General features: G+C 41.2%; 1 protein-coding gene across 8 annotated transcripts in view; it reads right to left on the bottom strand.

The window, feature by feature from the left end:
* ulk4 (unc-51 like kinase 4) overlaps nt 1–24,957 on the bottom strand; it is a 702,256-nt gene that overhangs the window by 501,517 nt on the left and 175,782 nt on the right. The window lies entirely within an intron of this gene.

Genomic DNA, 24,957 nt, shown 5'->3' with positions numbered 1-24,957 from the left:
CCACTTCCTTAACGCAGTTTGTTAGAAGCTCGATGCACTTCTTGCAGTTGTAGTCATCAGGGACACTGCAGGTCTCCCTGCCTTCCCACATCCCGCAAGAGGAGCATTTTACTATCCTTCCTGTCAACCTTACTGTTCCTAGCTGAGCAGATATAAAGAGATCAAAAAAAGCGAGGTTTTCTTTCCTTTGCTTTCTTTGAATGAAGCCTCTCTTCACTGAAGCCACAAAGAGCTAAAGCCTCAAGATCACCACTCGACTATGTCCACTCGACAATGGCTGCTGGGCCTGTGCCTGCCTTCCTTTAATTTGCTCTTATTAATCAATCCCAGATGCCAAATGGTCACTGGTCAAAGTCTAGTACACTACTGTGACCTGCTGCTGTCTCTTATCCTCGGGCAGTGGGCCTGATCGAAGTCTCCTCCTCTCCAAATTTCCGATGTCTGGGTTGGCCTCTGGTCAAAGCTCCATTACACTTCCGTGGGTTTTTAAAAAGCTTCACAATACTTTAGTGAGTTCAGCCACAAGCTGTTCTATAAAACCACCTCAAAGGCATTGTACAAAATCTTTCTTTGCCTGGGATCCAGTGCCAAAAAGATTTTCTAAGCCCAGCTGTATAATGAAGACCCCATGACCCCCATACCATTGCCTCTCTTACACACCGTTCTATTTCCTGCCGTACTTTGTACCACACATCTTGATTCTATTTGAAGACCTGTATATAATTCTCATCGTTTTTTTTTAATCTTTGCAATTTCTTAACTTAGTCCAATAGGATTCTACATTTTCTGATCTTATGTCCTTCTTGCTAAGGATTTAGTTTCATTTCTTATTTTTGATTTTATTTTAACTGGTTTCATAACTATAATGCTCCAACCCAGGGAAAATCTGGGGTGTCTCCTCTGCACCCTCTCCTGCACAATTACATCCTTCCTTTAGTGAGATGACCAGAACGGCACATGATATTCCAGGTGTGGCCTGAACAGCATTAAACATTTGAGGTTTCTACTCTTGCCAATGAACACCAGCATCTCACAGACCTTCTTCACTATCCTATTCACGTGATGCCACCTTTACTGATCTGTATGCTCGTACGCCAAGGTCCCTCTATTTATCAACACTTCACTCAGGTTCTACCAGTCACAGTGTACATTCTCACCCTGCTTGTCTTCCCAAAATGCATCACCCTGTATTTGTCAGGATTAAATTCCACTTGGCACAGTTCTACTTAATTTTCCTGCAGTGGTCTTAAACAAACTTCCTCACCATCTGAAAGCATTCTTATTTATACATTCAAGTCATTCTTGTACATCACAAACATCCAAGTTCACAGCAATTCCCTGTAATATACCATTGGTCACAGTTTTCCAATCAGAACAGCACTCCTCCACTACCACCCTCTGTCTCCTATCACAAGAGCAATTTGAATTAGCAGCCTGCCCTGTTTAACCTCTGTGTCCGAAGACACCCTTCACCTCCTTGTTCCTACTGTTGACACAGAGCATCACCCTCCCAGCCTTTGAACTCCTGCGCTATCATATCCTTCTCCTCGGTGAATAAAGACATTAAATGTTACATTCAGAGCCGTACAGCAAGAAACAGACCCTTTGTGTCCACCTAAACTAAGTCCATTTGCCTATATCCTTATTCATTTCGGACATTATCCACATTCTCCAGATCCATCATTAGTTTGCTCGTGGTCCCAAAGGGACCTGTTAGTCTATCCCTTTTAACATATTTATAGAATGCCTTGGGATTCACCTCAATCTTTTCATGGCATCTCTTTGCCCTACTAATTTACTTTTTAATTACTTCCCTACACTTTCCACATTGTTCATGGAACTGCCATTTTACTATCAAGTTCTACCTTTTTCTGTCATATGCTCCTTGACATTCAGGACTCCCTGATCTTGCCATCCTTATCTTTTATTCCCATGGGAACATGTTGTCTCTATAACCTTTTACTATCTCCCTTTAAAAAAACTCCTAACAACTGCATGTTGTTCTATTCTCTAACAGCTGTTACCAATCCATTTTCACCAGGTCCTGACATACATTATTGAAATCAGTCCTCTCCATATAGAAACAGAATTTGCAACTAGCCTTATCCACAACTCCCTTGAAACTTGCAGAATTATTTCAACTGTTGCCAAAGATGTGTTCTTAGCCCACTGCTCTCTTCTCTCTACACCCATGACTGTGTGGCTAGGCACAGCTCAAATGCCATCTAGAAATGTGCTGATGTCACAGCTACTGTTGACAGGAGGAGGCATACAGGAGCAAGACAGATCAGCTGATTGAGTGATGTCGCAACAACAACTTTGCACACAACGTCAGTCAGACCAAGGAATTGATTGTGGATTCGGCAAGGTGAAGTCAAAGAACACACACCAGTCCTCATCGGGGGATCAGCAGTGAAAAGGGGGAGCAGTTTCAAGTTCCGAAGTGTCAACATCTCTGAAGATCTATCCTGGGTCTAACATATTGATGGAACTACAAAGAAGGCACCACAACAGTTATATTTCATTAGGAGTTCGAGGAGACTGCATATGTCACCAAAGACTCTCGTGAATTTCTACAGGCATACCGTGGAGAGCATTCTAACTGGTTGCTTTACCATCTGGAATGGAGGGGCTACACAGAACTGGAAAAAAACTGCAGGAAGTTGTAAACAAAGCCGGCACTATCATGGGCACTAGCCTCCCCAGTATCGAGGACATCTTCAAAAGTTGATACCCCAGGAGGATGCATTCATCATTAAGGACCTGCATTATCCAGGCCATGCCCATTTCTCATTGCTACCAGAAGGAGCTGGTGCAGGAGTCTGAAGACACACACTCAACATTTCAGGAACAGCTTCTTCCTCTCCGCCATCAGTTTTCTGAATAGACAATGAACCAATGAACATAATAATTTTTTTGCTCTCTTTTTACACTACTTAAATAAATAAATTATATATATATTTCTTCTTGTCATTCATATGTTTTCTTTTAATTATTATGTACTGGGATGCACTGCTGCCGCAAAATAGCAAATTTCACAACATATGTCGGCGATATTGAAACTGATGCTGATTCAGTACTGCTCCTTCTCCCACAGGACTCCTACCTACTCCCTCAAAGAACTCTCCTGGATGCTTTTACAAATCCCTCTGTATCCAAACCCTTAGTGCTAACGTTGAAAGGCTGAGTGAGCTAGGGATTTTCTCTTTTGAGTGAGGGAGGATGAAAGGTGAATTGATAATGGTATATAAAATTATAAGAGGCATAAATAGCCCGGACAACCTACGTCTTCTTCCCAAGGCAACAACAGCTAATACCAGAGAACGTCCTTTTAAGATGAGTGGAGGGAAGTTCAGGGGAGATGCCTCTTGTTTTAGAGAGGTAGGTACTTGGAATGGAGTGCCCAGGGTGATGGTAAAGGCTGATACATTAGGGATATTTGAGAGAATCTTAGATACATAGATCAAAGAAAAATGGAAGGTTATGGGCTATCTAGGAGGGAAGAATTAGATTGATCGTGGAGCAGGTTAAAAGATCTGCATAACATCGAGAGCCTAAAGGTCTTACTGTGCTATATTGTGCAATGCTCAATCCCAAGTCAATATTCAAGAAGCTGTTGGTGTGTAGTGGCATCAGCACCAGAATTCGAGGCCCCAAGTTAGAATCCGGCTGGCTCCTTATACGTCCATGCTGGGTTGAGTGTTGAGCTAGCACCTCGGCCTCATAAAAAATAATCAAATGCTGTGGAAATGGGAAAAATGCTACCCAATGTGCCGCAAGGCGTGAAAAGGAACCACAACAACAACAACCCAGATTGTTCATTTCAGGTTCCAACTCCTCCTCTGGATCTCATGGTCAGATCAACATTCGAGTACAATTGGAAAAAATCTGCTGAAGACCAGCAGACTCTCATGGAAAGTCAAAGGTCTTCTGAATAGTCTCCAAGCTGATGCCATGAACATTGATTTCTCTAAATTTTGGTAATTTCTCCCCCTACTCCTTCTCTCTTTTGCCAATCCCCATTCTGGTTCCCTTCTCGCCCCTTCTCTTCTCCTCACCTGCCCATCAGCTCCGTCTGGTGCCCCTCCCCTTCCCTTTCTTCCATGGTCCACTGTCCTCTCCTAACAGATCCCTTCTTCTTCAATCCTTCACTTCCTCTACCTCTCACCTCCCAGCTTCTTAATTCATCCCCTTTCCCCACCCACCCACCTTCCTCACCTCACCTGGTCTCACCCATCATCTGCCAGTTTGCACTCACTCTCCACCACCCCCCCACCCCAACTTCTTATTCTGGCTTCTTCCCTCTTCCTTTTCAGCTCTGATGAACAGTTTCAGCCCAAAAAGTCAACCGTTTATTCCCTTCCATAGACACTGCCTGACTTGTTGAGTTCCTCCAGCACTTCTTGCATATAGCTCAAGATTTCCAGCATCCGCAGAATCTCTTCTGTTTATGAAAATAATTCCCGGGCTGAACACCGAGATAAATTAGAAACATCTGTCTGCCTACTTATTTATTTGAGGTACAGCACTGTACAGGCTCTTCTGGCCCAGTGAGCTCTCTCTGCCCAATTACACCCATGTGACCAATTAACCCACTAAACCACACATCTTTGGAGTGTGAGGAAACTGGAACACCCAGAGGAAATGCATGCAGTCACAGAGAGAACGTGCAAACTGCTCACAGACAGTGGCAACTTGAACTTGGGTCACTGGTGCTGTAACAGTATTATACTAACCACTAGCTACCATGCTATCTTTAAGTTGTGACTGCTTAGAGAAGGAGCAAATGAAATCTAATAGAAGAACCTAAGAGGATAATGAGCGAGTAATGGGAAGTATTCCCTATGGTGGAGGGATTGAGGACTAGAGGTCCTCATAATAAAAAGAATTAAGAGTAGCTTGAGGAAAATACTTTTGCGCAGTATGTTTGTTGGAATCCAGACTGCAAGATGTGGAAAAGCAGTTGGATGAATATTCATCAAAACACACACTATAGAAACAGACCATTCGGCCCACCATATCCATGCCAACCAATGGACACCCATCATCTGGCCCTTGGTCTATAGTCTTCAATGCCCAGACCATTCAAGTTCTCATCTGAACACCCTTTAAATGCTGTCACAATGACTCTGCTTCCACCACTCTCTCAAGCAATGTATTTCAGGTACTTACCACCCTATGCGTGCAAAAGGCCCTGCTCAGATCCTCTTTAACTAGATTCATAGAGCATTAAAGCACAGAAACAGTCCCTTCAGCCCATCTAGTCCATGCTGAAATATTATTCTGCTGAGTCCTGTCAACCTGCACCTAAACCATCGCCCTCCATACCCCTCCTACCCATGTAGCCATCCAAACTTCTCTTAAATGCTGAAATCGAACCCACTTCCATACCTCCTGCTGGCAGCTCATCCGACAATTTCACCACCCTCTGTGTGAAGGAGTTCCCACTCATGTTCCTCTTGAACATTTCACCTTTCATGCATAATCCATGACCTCTAATTCGAGTCTCACCCACCCTCAGTGGAAAAAGCCTGCTTACATTTACCCTACAGTGGCATGGAAAGGTTTGGGAACCCCTGGTCAAAATTTCTATTACTGTGAATAGCTAAGCGAGTAAAAGATGAACTGATTTCCAAAAGGCATAAAGTTAAAGATGGCACATTTCTTTAATATTTTAAGCAAGAAAACTTCTTTATTGCTATCTTTTACAGTTTCAAAATAATAAAAAAGGAAAAGGGCCCGAAGCAAAAGTTTGGGCACCCTGCATGGCAGTACTTAGTAACACCCCCTTTGGCAAGTATCACAGCTTGTAAATGCTTTCTGTAGCCAGCTAAGAGTCTTTCAATTCTTGTTTGGGGGATTTTCACCCATTCTTCCTTGCAAAAGGCTTCTAGTTCTGTGAGATTCTTGGGCCGTCTTGCATGCACTGCTCTTTTGAGGTCTATCCACAGATTCTCGATGATGTTTAGGTCGGGGGACTGTGAGGGTCATGGCAAAACCTTCAGCTTGCGCCTCTTGAGGTAGTCCATTGTGGATTTTGAGGTGTGTTTAGGTTCATTATCCTGTTGTAGAAGCCATCCTCTTTTCACCTTCATTTTTTTTACAAACAGTGTGATGTTTGCTTCCAGAATTTGGTGGTATTTAATTGACTTCATTCTTCCCTCTATCAGTAAATGTTCCCCGTGCTACTGGCTGCAACACAAGCCCAAAGCATGATTGATCCACCCCTGTGCTTAACAGTTGGAGAGGGGTTCTTTTCATGAAATTCTGCACCCTTTTTTCTCCAAACATACCTTTGCTTATTGCGGCCAAAAAGTTCTATTCAAAAGGTTCAAAGGGACATCTAAACAAGCCTGATGCATTTTGGAAACAAGTCCTATGGACTGATGAAGTTAAAATAGAACTTTTTGGCCGCAATGAGCAAAGGTATGTTTGGAGAAAAAAGGGTGCAGAATTTCATGAAAAGAACACCTCTCCAACTGTTAAGCACGGGGGTGGATCGATCATGCTTTGGGCTTGTGTTGCAGCCAGTGGCATGGGGAATATTTACTGGTAGAGGGAAGAATGAATTCAATTAAATACCAGCAAATTCTGAAAGCAAACAGCACACCGTCTGTAAAAAGATGAAGATGAAAAGAGGATGGCTTCTACAACAGGATAATGATCCTAAACACACCTCAAAACCCACAATGGACTACCTCAAGAGGCGCAAGCTGAAGGTTTTGCCATGGCCCTCACAGTCCCCCAACCTAAGCATCATCGAGAATCTGTGGATAGACCTCAAAAGAGCAGTGCATGCAAGACGGCCCAAGAATCTCACAGAACTAGAAGCCTTTTGCAAGGAAGAATGGGCGAAAATCCCCCAAACAAGAATTTAAAAGACTCTTAGCTGGCTACAAAAAGCATTTGCAAGCTGTGATACTTGCCAAAGGGGATGTTACTAAGTACTAATCATGCAGGATGCCCAAACTTTTGCTTCAGGCCTTTTTCCTTTTTTGTTATTTTGAAACTGTAAAAGATGGAAATAAAAAAAAAAGTTTTCTTGCTTAAAATATCAAAGAAATGTATCATCTTCAACTTTATGCCTTTTGGAAATCAGTTCATCTTTATTTCGCTTAGCTATTCACAGTAACAGAAAGTTTGATTGGGGTGCCCAAACTTTTGCATGCCACTGTATCTCTACCCCTCATAATTTTGCATACCTCTATCAAATCTCCCCTTTTTCTCTTACGCTCCATATAATAAAATCCTAACCTATTTAACCTGACACTATGGCTCAGAACCTGAAGTCCTGGCAACATCCTCATAAATTTTCTCTGATCTCTTTGAATTTTATTGATATCTTTCCTGTAAATAGGTGACCAGAGCTATACACAAGACTCTGACCTTGACTGATGCCGCTGAAGGCCAGAGTGCCAAAAGCCTTCTTCACCAGCCAGTTAGCCCATGACTCCACATACAGGGAACTATGTACTTAAACCCCAAGTTCTATAACACTTCCCAGTACCATCTTGATTTGACTTTGTAAAACGCAACACATTGGTCTTATCTGAATTCATCTCCATTTGTAGTTCCCCAGCTCACTTATTCAACTGATTAAGATCCCCGTAACTTTCAATAATCTTCTTGACTGTCCGTTGTATCACCTATTTTAGTATAACCTGAACATTTACTAACCATGCCTTATACACTGTTATCCATATCACTGTGACAGTAATAATCGATTCCAAATGTGTCTGACATCCAAAGCAGCCTGCAGACCATTTCCTGCTCCACCGTCTTCAGCCCTCTGAAGCACATTACTTTATTTTGCAACTTTTATGTGGAGTAGAATGTTCATCATTTTATACTGACTTCTATTGAATGAATTTTATTTACATAGATTCTGTTAATCTCAAGGTGTTTTCTATGTACCACAAAAACATTTACAAGTGGATCACTACTTTTCTTAAAGCAGCTCTTCAATTCAATTCAATTTTCCTAACAGCATTCATTTGGACCAAATAACATTTTAAAATAGAACAGCAAGCAGAAAAGAGGCAAATTATACTGTAATCATAGCAGATTTCAGTGCAGGAACAAGGATGTCTTGTGACAATTATGTTAGGCCTTTGGCAGATCACACCTGAAATACTTTGTACAGTTTTAGTCTCCTTACTTAATAAGGGATATTACTGTCACAGAAAGACAACAAAAAAGTTCACCAGACTGATGGTAGAGCCACTGTTTGAGGTGTGTTTATTTGAAGAAGTCAGACTTACCAGAGTTTAGAAAAATCAGAACAGATTTCATTAAACCATTTTAAAATTTCTTCTGAACCCAGACAGAGTGGCTGCAGGAGGATGCTTCTCCTGGCTGGGTAGTCAGAACAAAGTGGGGAAATAGAGTGAGAAATTCAGTATGAGGATTAGGAGATTTTTTAAATTCAGAGGCTGTGGAATGTCTACTCTATCAAGACCTTTAAATATTTGCTAGGTTTCAATGAGGTCCCTCTTTCATTATTTTAAACTTTGGCGATTACACAGCCAGAGCTATCAAACCCTTTCATTCCCACAATCATTCTTGTGAACCTCCTTTTGATCCTCTTCAATACCAGCACATTCTTCCTCATATATAGGGTCCAAAATGCTCAAAATACTTCAAATGTGGTCTGTCCAACACCTGATTATATCCTTGCTTTTATATTCTAGTCCTCTCAAAATGTACGTTGACATTGCATTTGCCAGCTTTACTACCAACTCAACCCGTAAATTGACTATTAGGGAATCCTGCACTAAGACTCCCATGTCCCTTTGCACCTCCAATTTCTGAATGTATTCCCCATTTAGAAAATAGACTGCACCATTATTTTTTCTTCCAACATGCATGGTCATATACTTCTATGTGCTGGATTCCATCTAACACATCCCCTAATTTCCTAAAACTTCTCCTACTCTCTCCTAATCCATTCCATTCCTGTTTAGGTCCTTCTATAGACTCCCTGTTTCCGCAACACTACCTGCTCCTCCACCTATCTTTGAACATAAGAACATAAGAAATAAGAGCAGGAGTAGATCATCTGGCCCGTTGAGATCTGCTCCACCATTCAATAAGATCATGGCTGATCTGGCCATGGACTCATCTCCACCCCCCTGCCTTTTCCCCATAACCCCTAATTCCCCTACTATGCAAAAAACTATCCAAACTTGTCTTAAATATATTTACTGAGGTTGCATCTACTGCTTCATTGTATCATCCCTAAACTTGGTCACAAAGCCATCAATTTTGTTATGCAGATCATTCACATATAACATGAAAAGCAGAGGATATAACACCAACCCCTGCAGATCACAAACAGCTGTGAAGGCTAAGTTACTGAACATACTTAAGGAGGAGATAGATAGCTTTATAGATGCAGTACGCATCTAGGACTATGAGGAGAGACCAGGAGTAAATGCCTAGGTAATGTTTGCATTGTACTGAATGTTGGAAAAGTACCAAGGGCTGAATAGTTTAATCCTGCTCATATTCTCAATGTAAGAGAAGACTTGAGTATGCCTGTTTTCATGCTGTTTGCAAGACTCAAAGATTTACTGCGGTATAGTGATACTACTACTGGAATTAGTCCAAGTCAGTGCTGTAAAGTACTGTAACCACCTGCTTTATCACACACTCTCAGAATCTAAGAAAGGCAAAAGGGAACCATAAAAATTGAACTAAGAACTGTTACTGACATTTCTTATGTCACATATTTAGAGTGACATTACACCATAAATAGTCCTATTATTTTATATATGGCTAATATTCACAAAGAAGTGGACAAAAGAATCTTAGGTGTCTGCATTGACTGTCCTCTTATTTCGCAACAGCAATTTCTTGGCTCATGATGTTTTTAGGTTTAAGCTCTCAAACTGGAATTAGTATATCTGTACATTGTCTAAGGCTGAAAGTGCTAAATATCATATGCAGTGATTCATTCCTGATAAAATTAGAGAGCAGCAATTTACTAGGTGACGGTCACAGCCACATACAAACTACGAAATGTTAAATGGTTTTACTTCAAGTTCAATTATGCTCCATAGCTGTGTAATACAATACACAACAGGAACAATGAATAGTCTAGAAAGTAAAGAAGAGAATGTCAAAAATAGAAACCAGCAGCTCAACACAACCTGCTAAAGAGAGGCATTAAATGGCCTGACCAATCATGTTGTATTCCAGACATTGTTTCATAACCTGACATGTTCTCCTAAAGAGAGGCATTAAATGGCCTTACCAATCATATTGTATTCCAGACATTAAGTTTCATAACCTGACATGTTCAGTTACAAGTTTCAACTTTCCTCTTACAAAGTGAACACATCCATTGTAACACTTTTTCAAATAGCAACCAAAGATTTGCAAGACAAATCATTCCTTATACTGTTTTAAGAATGTTATCTTACAAAGAAGATAAATGTCAAGAGATCATCTAATAATACAAAGATGTTGCTGGGACTTAGGGACCTCAGTTATAAAGAAAGACTGAACACATTAGGATGATTTTCTCTGGAGCACAGGAGAATGAAAGGAGATTTGAGGGGAAATTAGATTAGATAGATTAGATTCAACTTTATTGTCATTGTGCCGAGTACAGATACAAAGCCAATGAAATGCATTTAGCATCTGACCAGAAATGCAAAGAATAGTGCTATATACAAAATAATTGTGAATAAAGAAAGTGCTACAGCACACAAATATAAAAGTACTGAGATGGTACAATATGGGTGCAATACTGCTTAGCGCTGTGATGAGAAGTTCAGCAATGTCACAGCCTCAGGGAAGAAGCTCTTCCTGTACCCGCTGGTGCGGGAGCGGAGGCTCCTGTAGCGCCTACCGGATGGGAGGAGAGTAAGAAGTCCATGGTTAGGGTGAGATACATCCCTGATAATGCTTTTCACCCTGCCCAGGCAGTGTTTATGGTAGATGTTCTCAATGGTGGGCAATTGAGTGCTGATAATCCGCTGGGCAGTTTTCACCACACGTTGGAGTGCTTTGCGGTCCAATACGGGACAATTGTCATACCACACTGAGATGCAGTTGGTGAGCATGCTCTCAATGGTACAGCGGTAAAAGTCCGTCAGTGTCCTGGGACAGAGGTGAGCTTTCTTCACGCTCCGCAGGAAATAAAGGCGCTGTTGCGCCTTTTTGATCAGGATGGAGGAGTTCAGGGACCAGGTGAGATCCTCGGAAATGTGGACACCAAGGAATCTGAAGCTTGATAAATGCTCCACTACAGCTCCGTTGATGTAGATGGGGACATGAGTATGGCTCCTAGCATGCCTGAACTCCACAATGATCTCCTTGGTCTTCTGGGTGTTAAGGGCCAGATTGTTGTCAAATAATGAGGTGTATAGATAGGGTAAGTGAAAACAGGCTTTTTCAACTGAGTCTGGATGAGACTAGAACCAGAGGTCATAGGTTAAAGGTGTAAGGTGAAATATTTAAGGAGAACTTCTTTACTCAGAGAGTGGTATGATTGCGGAACGAGCTGTCAGCAGAAGTGGTGGACAAGCAACACACACAAACTGCTGGAGGAACTCAGCAGGCCAAGCAGCATCTATGGAAAAGAGTACAGTTGATGTTTCAGGCCAAGACACTTCAGCAGGACTGTACTCTTTTCCATAGATACTGCCTGGCTTGCTGAGTTTCTCCAGCACTTTGTGTGTATTGCTTGGATTTCCAGCACCTGCAGATTTTTTCTTGTTTGTGAGCGGAAGTGGTGGATGCAGGTTCCATTTCAACATTTGAGAAAAATTTGAATAGGCAAATGGATGGGAGGGGTATGGAGTTCTCAGTCCAGGTGTGAGTTGATGGAACTAGGCAGAATAACAACTTGGCACAGAATAGACAGGCCAAAGGGCCTGTTTCTAAGCTATAGTGCTCTATGGACTAAGACTCTTTCATAATATTCTGTATATTACTCTCAGTTCTATCACTAATGGATAGTCTATTTACATTGAGACTGCTTAGCTTTATATTCGGAACTAACCTTTAAAGACTTTTTTTTTCTCTTTTGAGCCAATTCTCAGGTTCTCTGTGATCTGAATAGATCTACCCTGAGGTCAACTTCAAAGAAAGCAATTTAGCAGCTGGTTTTAAAACCTTGCCCAGGATGTTAAAGTCAATCAACAGCAGTAATTATTTAAATTCTTTTGTTAGTGGATGGCAGAAAAAGTAATCAAGATATTTTTGAAAATGTTAAAAATCATCAATCCCAAGATGGAAATGGGCAGGTCAGGAAAGGGAAGGGAACACTCAGATATGGATAAAGATAGACAAAGGACGTTTATGTAGTTGGATTTTCAGAAGGCCTTTGATAAAGTGCTGCACACGAGGCTGCTTAACAAAATAGGAGACCATGGTATCACAGGAAAGATACTAGCACGGATAGAAGATTGGCTGACTGGCAGGAGGCAAAGTGTGAGAGGAAAGAGGGCCTATTCTGGTTGGCTAGCTGTGACTCATGGTGTTCTGCAGGGCCAGTATTAGGACCACTACATTTTACATTAAATGTCAATGATTTGGATGATGAAATTGATAGCTTTGTGGCCAAACTTATAAACAGTTTGAAGAAAAGTGGAGAGGCAGGTAGTGTTCAGCAAGCAGTATCTGTAAAAGGACTTCAACAGATTGGGAGAATGGGCAAAGAAGTGGCAAATGGAATATAAAGTGGGGAAGTGTGTGGTCATGCATTTTGGTAGAAAGAATAAAGGCATAGACTATTTTCTAAACAGGGAGAATATTCCAAAATCAGAGGTGCAATGGGATTTGAGAATCTTTGTAGGATTCCCTAAAGATTAACTTGTAGATTGAGTCAAAGGTAAGGAAGGCAAATGCAATGTTAGCATTCATTTCGAGAGCATTATTCATAAAAGCAAGTCTTTATAAGACCACACATGGAGTATTATCTAAGAAAAGATGTGCTAGCATTGGAGAGGCTCCAGAGGAGGTTCAGGAGAATGATTTCAGAAATGAAAGGTTCGTGTTTGAGGAGCACTTGATGCCTCTGTGCCTTTACTCGCTGGAGCTTAGAAGAATGAAGGAGTATCTCATTGAAACCTATACAATACTAGATTGAGTAGATGTGAAGAGTATTTTTCCTATAGCATGGGAGTCTAGGAGCAGAGGGCACAGCCTCAGAATAGAGGGGTGTCCCATTAGAAAAGAGATGAGGAGGAATTTCTTTAGCAAGAAGATGCTGAATCTGTGGAATTCACAGCCACAGGTTTCCTGTGGAGGTCAACTCATTGAGTATATTTAAAGTTGACGTTCTTGATGAGTCAAGGTGTCAAAGGTTACGGGGAGAAGGCAGAAGAATGGGATTGAGAAGAATAATAAATCAACCATGATGGAATGGCAGAGAAGACTCCATGGATCAAATGGCCTAATTCTGCTCCTATTTCTTATGGTTATACATAAAAGTGAGAGCGGGATAGAAACCGGCAGCAAAACTAAAGTTTCAAGTTCTTTATAAACACATGATACAGCACCAATGACTGTAAGTCTTTAGTACCTCTCTACATCCTTCCAAGCCAAACATTAGCTCAAGAATCACAACCTCCTTTTCTAACTGGGCAACGTTTAGCCATCAGGATTCCGCATCCAATTCAACAATTTCTGAATACCACCTTTTCTTGTTGTGTCTGAAGTGGCCAGTTATGATGCACAGTAAATACACACAAAATGCTGGAGAAACCCACCAGGCCAGGCAGCATCTATGTAAAAAAGTACAGTCGACGTTCGGGCCGAGACCCTTTGGCAGGGCTTGCCGAAGGGTCTCGGCCTGAATGTCGACTGTACTTTTTTCCATAGATGCTGTCTGGCTGAGTTCCTCCAGCATTTTGTGCATGTTACTTGGATTTCCAGTATCTGCAGATTTTCTCTTGTTGAAGATGTACGGTCATCTACCTTTAACATTAACTCTCTTCTGGGTCAAGTCAAGATGGCCAAATTAGAATCTGAACCAGGCATGACATCATAGAACGGCAGGGAGGTGACTATTACCTTACTGAAGTTTAAATTGGTAAACAATATATAAAATTACATCCAAAAGATTTGTATAGAAGAAATTGGACCAATTGTGTCCAATTCATGGGGACACTCTGAAGGGAAAGGAGAGTACTGCTTTGTTGCAACCATGCCAGGAACAATTTGCTGAGAAATAACATAAATATAGGCAGGTTTTACACTAATTAAGGATTAGAAGTTTATTAAATCATTAAAAAATGAGACAGTAGAGGCACAGGATAGTTAAAGAGAGAATGACAATCAGAGTTGACAGGAAGTGACAGAAAATGCCAGTCTGTATATAAATTAAATTAGAAGTTAATGAAACATGCAAGAAATCGAAGTATTAAGGATGTTTCTCTGAATGAATGCTTGTAGCCTTTGAAACAAATTAAGATAAGTTGATAACACAAAACAGTGCTTGAATTAACAGCTATTACAGATATCACTGCAAGGCAATCAGGACCGGGAATTCAGTATTCCAGAATATTCAATGCTTCAACAGAAACACAAATGGAGAGACAGATGCTGCGACTATCAATGCCTCTCATAATTCTATATACAGGTTTCCCCCGCTATCCGAAAGTAGAGTGTTCCTATGAAACATCTCGTAAACCAAAATGGCATAAAGCAAAGAAGCAATTACCATTAATTTATATGGGAAAAATTTTTGAGCGTTCCCAGACCCAAAAAAAACCTACCAAATCATACCAAATAGCACATAAAACCTAAAATAACATTAACATATGGTAAAAGCAGGAATGCTATGATAAATACACAGCCTATATAAAGTAGAAATAATGTACGTACAGTGTAGTTTCACCTATCGGAATCCGGAAGATTTAGCCAAAACCGATTTGTTGGGAAAAAATCAGCATGTACACGCATGCGCACACATCTGCCCGCGCAAGTTTTCAGGGTCATGATAGTCTTTCTCGGGGTAAACATAAGTTTAAAGTGGACGCCTTTTCTCGTAAAAGCGAAAATCCTCTTCGGATTTCTTTCGGTTAGCGAAAACAGGTAGGTCTTTCGTAAAAGCAAAGTGGTGTAAAGCAAACTTTCGTAAAGCGGGGGACACCTGTATTTCTATCAAGTGCCCCAGCCTCTGAAACTGCAGAGGACACAATCCTAGTGAGTCAACTCTGCTTATAGCAAACACTCACAAATCTAACCCACCCTAACCCACCCTAATAGTCCTCCTCACTATTAAAATGAGTTCTAACACAAGCTTGTGGAACAGCACTTCATTTTCCATTTGGGCACACTGTAGATATCTGGATTCAATATTGGAGTCCACAACTTCACACTTTAGCCCTCTTTTCTCAATTTTTCAGCCTAATGAAGGGTCACAAATAGGAAACATTTAGCCTCACTCATCACAGACACTGCTGAACATTTCCAACATTTTATGTTGTAGTTGTTACCATTGCTGAGTTTCATCTACAGCTCATGGAAAATAAGTTATTCATATGAGCAAAGTGTTTATAACTGCACTAAACATCAATGATGAGGTAATTACTAGCATTCTACATGACATCAGAATATCCTGATGACCTTAAAAGCTGCCTGTAGCTTCTGTATGTATCTGCAACATTTAATCAACTTTGTATTACTATAGTACAAAAGAAGGTAAAATGAATTTTATTTCATGGAAACTTCATTTATGCAAAATAAATTCACAATTGTGAATTTTTCAATACCCACTTTGCACCAGGAATGACCTTGAGTAATCACATTTTAAAAATAGAAAAATAATCAATTATGCTTTGAACAATATGTCTGATGATATTGCCATCTTGCTAAAATTAAAAAGGAATTTCACTCCTTGGTTGTTAATGAATAGACAAAAGATTTGATTAAAACCATCATAAGCAATCTGCTGCTACAAATTCAACACCAGTCCAAAGGCTGAGCCTATTAAAGCAGCAATTTGGATTTCTACAATAAAAAATTTAAAAATAGTTACTCAAAGCATTTAACCAAAAAAAGTTACTCTGAATGGAGAAGAACATTGAATTCCTGAGTACACATATTCATAAGTGTGGAATTACAAATATGTAATTGAAGATTTTGATCATCTCTCTTTTCCACAGAAGGTTCTTCTAATAATTCATTTAATTAATGACTGGAAAATTGGATTGTTATTGCACATAAAGAATGCAAGACACAAGTTGCAGCATTAAAATGACTAAGGGGTACCAATGAGTCTTAAATGGTTTAAGCAGTTTAAAAGAACTGTAACAATGCACTAACTTATTTACAATATCTTATTTATATAGAAATTGCTTCCTTTCTGTAGCCCATTATTGGCACAAAATTACCAAAAATTCAATGGTATTAAGTTGATTTATGATTCCAGTATTATAAAAGATCACAAAAAAGGATTAAGTTTATCATAAAGTCCTCTGAAGAAAATCCTCAAGTTTAAAACTCTACAGGAATAAATGTTTTTTATCTCCAAATAATCAATTTTAGTAATAAATTAAACATATTCACAAAATCTTCTGTCCTCAAAGATGAAATTAACCAACATAACTTTTTTAATATAAAAATCAGGTATGGATTGGACTTGCATTTGGATCCTTCAGTTAGTCCTGACGAAGGGTCTCGGCCTGAAACGTCGACTGTACCTCTTCCTAGAGATGCTGCCTGGCCTGCTGCGTTCACCAGCAACTTTGATGTGTGTTGCTATTCAGCCCATCAAGTCTGCTCTGCCATTCTATCATGGCTGATTTATTATCCCTCTCAAACCCATTCCCCTGCCTTCTTCCTATTAGCCTTGAAACCCTGACTAGTCAAGAACCCATCAACCTCCACTTTAAATGTTTCCAATGACTTGGCCTCCACAGCCATCTGAGGCTATGAATTCCACAGATATACCACCATCTGGCTAAAGAAATTCCTCCTCATCTCTGTTCTAAACAGATGTCCCTCTATTTTGAGGCTGTGCCCACTGGCCTTTTCTGGCTGGTTGCTGGTGGCCAGTGATTGGTGTTGGGGCCACCTCTTTTCACATTATATGTCAATCAATTGAACGAGGGAATTTGGCTTTGTGGCTGAGTTTACAGACTATACAAAGATAGGTGGAGGGGGTATGTAGTTTTGAGGAAGCAGGGAGTCTGCAGAAGAACTTAGTTGAGAAAATGGGCAAAGAAGTGGCAGATGGATTATAATTTGGGGAAGTATATGGTCATGCACTTTGGTAGAAGGAATAAAAGAATAGACTAATTTCTGTGGGGAGCGAATTCAAAAATTAGAGCTGCAAAGGGACTTGGAAGTTCTTGTGCAGAATTCCCTAAAAGTGAACTTGTGATAAGGAAGGCAAATGCATTGTTAGCATTCATTTTGAGAGGACTAGCATATAAAAACAGGGATGTAACAATGAGGCTTTGTAAAGAATTGATCAGACAACAGTTGCCATATTGTGAGCAGTTTTGAAACCTTATCTAAGAGGAACTATGCTGGCATTGGGGAAGGTCCAGAGGAGGTTCATGAGAAAGATTCTGGGAATGGAAGATTAATGTATAATATGAGGCGTCTTTGATGGCTCTGGGTTTGTACTTGCTGGAGTTCAAAAGAATGAATGGGGCGGGGATCAAATTGAAACCTATTGATTAGTGAAAGGCCTAGATAGAGCCTCCTGGCAGTCAGCCAATCTTCTATCCATTCTAGTACCTTTCTCATAATAATATGGGCTCTTATCTTGTTTAGCAGCCTCACCTATAGCACTTTGTCAAAGGCCTTCTGAGAATCCAAGCATACACTATCCGCTGACTCTCCTTTGTCTATCCTACTTGTTATTTCGTCAAAGAATTCCAACAGATTTGTCAAGCAAGATTTCCAATTCAGGAAATCTTGCTGACTTTGGCCTATTTTATCATGTGCCTCCATGTATCCTGAAATCTCATTATTAATAATCGAGTCCAACATCTTCCAAATATACAACATACACTGCATCCCCTTTATCTTGCAATCTCCTCAAAGAATTCCAACAGGTTTGTTAGGCAAGATTTTCCCTTTCATATTTCATCTTTTCTCTTCTAATGATTTTTCAGTTGCTCTCTGTAGGTTTTTAAAAACTTCTGAATCCTCTATCTTCCCGCTAATTTTTGCTTTGTGCATGCCCTTTCTTTTGCTTTTACAATAGCTTTGACTTCCCTTGTCAGCCATGGTTGTACTATTTTACCATTTGAGTATTCCTTCATTTTTGTAATACATGGGTCCTGCACCTTCCTCATTTTTCCCAGAAACACACGCCACTGCTGCTCTGCTGACATCCCTGCCAGCAGCACCTTCCAATCTGCTTTGGCCAACTCCTCCCTCATACCACTGTAATTTCCCTTATTCTACTGAAATACTGCTACATCAGACTTTACTTTCTCCCTATCAAATTTCAAGTTGAACTCAATCATAATGTAATCACTGGTTCCGAAGGGTTCTTTAACCTTAAGCTCCCTAATTGCCTCCGGTTCATTACATAACACCAATCCAGTACAGCTGATCCCCTAGTAGGTTCAATGAAAAACTGCTCTAAAAAGCTATCTCTTAGGCATTTAACAAACTCTCACTCTTGAGATCCATTACCAACGTGACTTTTCCAATCCACCTGCATGTTAAAATCTCCCATGACTACTATAACATTGACCTTTTGACTCACCTTTTCTATTACCTGTTGTAACCTGTGGTCCACCTCCCAGCCACTGTTGGGAGGCCTGTATATAACTGCCATCAACATCCTTTTACTCTTGCAGTTTCTTAACTCAACCCACAAGGATTCAACATCTTCTGATCCTATGTCACATCCTCCTACTGATTTGATGCCATTCTTTACCAGTAGAGCCACACCACTCCCTCTGTTTACCTTCCTATCCTTCCGATACAACGTGTAACCTTGGACATTCAGCTCCCAACTACAACTATCCTTCAGCCACGATTCAGTAATGGTCATAACATCATACCTGGCAATCTGTATTAGTGCAACAAGATCATCCACTTTATTTCTTATACTACATGCAATTAGATACAACACGTTGAGTACTGTATTTGCTGGCCTTTCTGACTCTGCATCCCTAATGATTTGATACTCAGCCTGTTGGCTGCAACTAAGTCCTATCATCTGCCTGCCCTTCCTGACAGTCTGACTGCACGCTATCTTTACTTTTTTACCATCTGTCCTATCCTGAGTCCCTTCACTCCGGTTCCCACCCCGCTGCCAAATTAATTTAAACCCTCCCTAACAGCTCTAACAAACCTGCCCACGAGAATATTGGTCCCCCTTGGGTTCAGGTGCAACCCGGAAGTCTTGAACAGGTGCTCAAAAGAGATCCCAATGATCCCAAGTTATACCTTTTCCAGAAGAGATCCCAATGACCAGAAACCTGGGGGGGGGGGGGGGGACACACAATATCCTTACGGGTAAGTTTGCTGGAGGGTTTAAACTAATTTGGCGGGGGGGGGGTGGGAACCAGAGGGCTGAGGATGGGGTAGCTGGTATACAAGTAGCTGCAATGAGAAAGACAGTGGGAAAGGACAGGCAAATAATAGGGCAAAGTTGTAGTCATAGTCAGAGCGATGAGTTAAAGAGTAACGGGGATCAAAATCAAAAAGGGTGATGAATACTAGACAGAATCAGGTAGATGATCTTATGGTGCATCTAGAGATTAACAGGTATGATGCTGTGGGCACCTCTGAGTCATGGCTGAAGGAAGATCATAGTTGGGAGTTCAAAATTCAAAGAATACACACAATCGAAAGGACAGACAGGTAGGCAGAGGGGATGAGGTGGCCCTGTTGGTAAAAATGAATTCAAATCCTTAGAAAGAGGTGACACAGGATGGGAAGATGTTGAATTCTTTTGGGTAGGGTTAAGAAACTGCAATGGAAAAAAGACTCTAATGGGAATTACATACAGACCTCTGAACAGTAACCAGGATGTGGGCTACAAATTACAACAGGAGAGAGAAGAGGTATGTAAAAAGGGTAATGTTGCGATAACCATTGAGGATTTTAATATGCAGGTAGATTGGGAAAATCCAAGTGGTGCTGGAACCCATGAAAGGGAACATAGAAAACCTACAAAATGGCATTTTAAAGCAGATTATGGTAGATCCCACTAGGGGAATGAACAGCAATTTTGGATTGGATGCTATGTAATGACCCAGATTTGATTCGAAAGCTTAAGGTAAAGGAATCTTTAGGTGACAGTGATTGTATCAGTCTTACAGTGGAGAAAAGGGAATTACAGAGGCATGAGAGAGGAGCTGGCCAAAGCTGTTTGGAAGGAGACACTAGAAGAGGTGATGGCAGAACAGCAATAGCTGGTGTTTCCGAGGGAAATTCTCAAGGCACAGGTCAAAGATAGCATTAAAGCAAAAATGAAGATATATAAAATAGCAAAACTTAGTGTGAAGGTGCAGGATTGGGAAGCTTTTAAAAACCAACAGATAGCAACTAAAACGTTATAATAAGAGAAAACATAAAATGTGAAGGGAAGCTAGTTAATAATATAAAAGAGGACACAAAATTTTTTTTTCAGATATATAAAGAGCAAAAGAGAGATGAGTGTGGATATCAGACCCCTGGAAAACGATGCTGGAGAGGTAGTAATGGGGGACAAAGAAACAGTAAATGAACTTAATAAGGATTTCGCTCCAGCTTTCACTGTGGAAGACAACAGTGGTATGGCCTTAATTCAAGAGTGGTCTGGGGCAGAAGTGAGTGTAGTTGCTATCATAAAGAAGGTGGCATTTGGGAAACTCTAAGGATTGAAGGTACATAAGTCACCTGGACCAGATTCTGAAAGAGGTAGCTGAAGAGATTATGCAGTCATCAGTAATGATCTTTCAAGAGTCACTAGATTCCAGAAAGGTTCCAGAGGACTAGGAAATTACAAATGTCACTCTATGCTTTAAAAAGGAGGGAGGCAGAAGAAAGGAAATTATAGGCTAGTTAGCATGACTTCACTGGTTTGGAAGATGTTGGAGCCAATTACTGAGGTTTCGGGGTACTTGGAGGCACATGATAAAACAGGCTAAAGTCAGCATGGTTTTCCAAAGGAAAATCTTGCCTAACAAATCTGTTGAAATTCTTTGATGAAATAACAAGCAGGATAGACAAGGAAGAGTCAGTGGACGATGTTTATTTGTATTTTCAGAAGGCCAAGGTGCTGCACATGAGGCTGCTTAACAAAATTAGAGCCCTTGGTATTACAGGAGAGGTACCAGCATGAATAGAGATTGGCTGACTGGCAAGAAGCAAAGAATGGGAATAAAGGGGGCCTTTTTAGTTTGGTTCTTTGTGGGAATGGGACCCGTACTCGGGGTTTGATGATTGGCCGCTATTCGACATGCCAAGGGTTTGGCCTGAGAATCTCGATCGTGTTTGGAAGCCTAAGATCTTGGGGCTCTGGAAATGGGCAGATCGAGGGTCAGTGTCACGGCCGGAGACTTGTGTGCCGTCGGGGAGGCCGAAAAATCTTTTGCTGTGGGCCCGAAGACCCGAGGTCTTTGCAATCTTCGGACACAGAGCTCGAAAAAAGTGACGAAATAGACTTTTAAGATCGTAAATCAGTGGGTTGTTTTATATCTCCTGCTTGCTGTGAAAATGGGGGACACCTCCCTCTCCCTTGCCAGGGAGAGAGAGAACCTGTGGGTTGTCGAATTTAAGATGAAATGTGAAGCTTTTGGGGTAACTTTGGTCTGTGTCTTTGCCATTGCTTAGCACACGCTTGGGCTTGCTGATTGTACCATTTATTTTTGCTGGTGGGGGAAGGGAGATTGTTGCTGGCTGCCGCTTATGCGTAGGAGAGGGGTGCTGGGGGGGGTACTTTGGAGTTCTCACGTTTAACTGTTGTTCATTCTTTGGGGCATTTTTCTGTTTTCATGGATGTTTTGCAAAGAAAAAGCATTTCAGGATGTATATTGTATATTTTACTCTGACATTAAACTTGACCTTTGAACCTTTGAATTCATTACCACAGACAGCTCAGACCAAGTTATTTGGTATATTTAAGATGGAGGTTGATAGATTCTTGATAAATTAGGGCATCAAAGGTTGTGGGAAGAAGGCAAGAGAATCGGATTTGGAGGGATGCTGGATCAACAATGATAAAGTGGCACAGCTGACTCGAGGGCCAAATGGCCTAATTGTGCCTCTATGTCTTACGAATCAGTCCAGCCAACTAATCAGAATTCTCCCATCTATTTCCCACACCTCCACTCTTACCTCTTCTCCTCCGGATGGAAGAAGAAAAAAGTTCCCCTAGTACTTACGTTCCATCCCACAAGCCCCTGCATTCAATGGATCATCCTTCACAACTTCTGCCAGATTCAACAGGATTCTATCAATACATACATTTACCCCTCACTCCCCTTTCATCACTTCCAAAATGATCAGGCCCTCTTCCAGTCCTAGTCTTTGTGACATCTGTTCCCAGCTACCACTGTCTACCATATGGCATATTTCTGCCATTTCACCTCTTCCCTTCCAACCATCCAAGGACACAAATATTCCTCTGAGGTGAAGCCTTAATACACATGCACTTCTCCTAATACAGAATACTGCACTTGGTGCTCACAATATGAACTCCTTTATGTTGGAGAAACAAAACATACTTTGGTTGCTTTGCAGAGCAACTGCACTCAGGTTACAGAAATGACTGAGCTTTCAGTCTGCTGCTGTTTAATATTCCATCCACTCTGACTTTTGTCTGTAGCCTCCTGCACTGGTACAGCAACACCACAGCAAACTGGAATGACAATATCATCCACCTGAGCACATGGCAGTCTTCTGGACTTAACACTGAATCCTCTGTCTTTAGACAAAGTGTACTTTCTTCCTGATTATATGAGAACCATTTCCACCTCTATCCTGCCTTTCTTTTATTTTCCCCTCTGTGTCACCTCTGGGCAACAGAACATAAGTATGACAGAAAAACATCAGCCACAAATTAAACCATCCATCTATTATCTGTTATTTATTTATTGATTGGCTGATTGAGATACAGCATGGAATCTGTCTTTCCAGCCCTTCAGCTGCCCAGCAACCCCGATTTAACCCTAGCCTAATCACGGGAGAATTTACAATGACCAATCAACCCACCAAAAGGTATGTCTTTGGACTGTGGGAGGGAACCAGAGCACCCAGAGGAAACCCACACGGTCACAGTGGAGAACATACAAACTCTTTACAGGCACTAACGGGAATATGTGTTCATTCTGTCAGGAAAAAAACCTCTTGGTTGCATCCACACAGACTAACTTGTTTTTTGTTCCTCCCTCTTTCAAGTCTAAGAAAGGGTTGTTGATCTAAACCTTGAATTTTCTACAAATACCGCCTGACCAACTTGACATTTCACTGTTCCTTATCCATTCATGAAAGTCTTGCATACCAGGCAAGTCTCATCATTATCAGGTGATTACACAGACCTTGTGGCTTGCTTAATGGGGTGATGACTGACACTATTATACCATCTCAACTCATCGCAGAAACTCCCCCTCAATGAAAACTATTAATTGTTCTGGATTTCCAGCAGCTGCAGAACTTCTTGTTTTTATGCTTCATGCTCTTTCCCAGTGCTAGCAAAGGGTTTCAGGTGCAAAAAATTGACTGTTTTTCTTTCTACACTCTCTGGCTACATCCCCACCACACCGGATAATTTTGAAAATGCCGATTTCGCTTAAAAACGATAGGCATCCACACCAGGCGTTTTTGAATATACCTCCCTCCACATTAAAACGAGTATTTGGGCGAATCTCCTCCTACTGGGCATGTGCAGGACACATCTACGGAAAACAAGCGAAGAGGAAACGGTATACTAATTCCGTTTCCATGGCAGTGTTGTGCTATTTCCATTGGTCAAAAACTAGAGTACCTACAACAACAGCGAAAGAAAGTTTTCAACAATGTCTTCGAGTAATACAAAGAAAACCTCCGCTGGAAAAAGCAGACCGGACTTCTTCGTTTGGACAGATGATGAAGTCCAGCTGCTTCTGCGAGTTACATAGAACATAGAATAGTACAGCACAGTACAGGCCCTTTGGCCCACAATGTTGTGCCGACCCTCAAACCTTGCCTCCCATATAACCCCCCACCTTAAATTCCTCCATATACCTGTCTCATAGTCTCTTAAACTTCACTAGTATATCTGCTTCCACCACTGACTCAGGCAGTGCATTCCACGCACGAACCACTCTCTGCGTAAAAAACCTTCCTCTAATATCCCCCTTGAACTTCCCATCCCTTACCTTAAAGCCATGTCCTCTTGTATTGAGCAGTGGTGTCCTGGGAAAGAGGCACTGGCTATCCACTCTATCTATTCCTCTTATTATCTCGTACACCTCTATCATGTCTCCTCTCATCCTCCTTCTCTCCAAAGAGTAAAGCCCTAGCTCCCTTAATCTCTGATCATAATGCATAATGCAAACCAGGCAGCATCCTGGTAAATCTCCTCTGTACCCTTTCCAATGCTTCCACATCCTTCCTATAGTGAGGCGACCAGAACTGGACACAGTACTCCAAGTGTGGCCTAACCAGAGTTTAATAGAGCTGCACCATTACATCGCGACTCTTAAACTCTATCCTTCGACTTATGAAAGCTAACACCTCATAAGCTTTCTTAACTACCCTATCTACCTGTGAGGCAACCTTCAGGGATCTGTGGACATGTACCCCCAGATCCCTCTGCTCCTCCGCACTACTAAGTATCCTGCCATTTACTTTGTACTCTGCCTTGGAGTTTGTCCTTCCAAAGTGTACCACCTCACACTTCACCGGGTTCAACTCCATCTGTCACTTCTCAGCCCACTTCTGCATCCTATCAATGTCTCCCTGCAATCTTTGACAATCCTCTGCACTACCTACAACACCACCAACCTTTGTGTCGTCTGCAAACTTGCCAACCCACCCTTCTAGCCCCACATCCAGGTCGTT

The sequence above is a fragment of the Mobula birostris genome, chromosome 19, assembly GCF_030028105.1.
Source record: "Mobula birostris isolate sMobBir1 chromosome 19, sMobBir1.hap1, whole genome shotgun sequence".
NCBI lineage: Eukaryota > Metazoa > Chordata > Chondrichthyes > Myliobatiformes > Myliobatidae > Mobula > Mobula birostris.
This window is presented reverse-complemented; position numbering and strand designations above follow the sequence as displayed.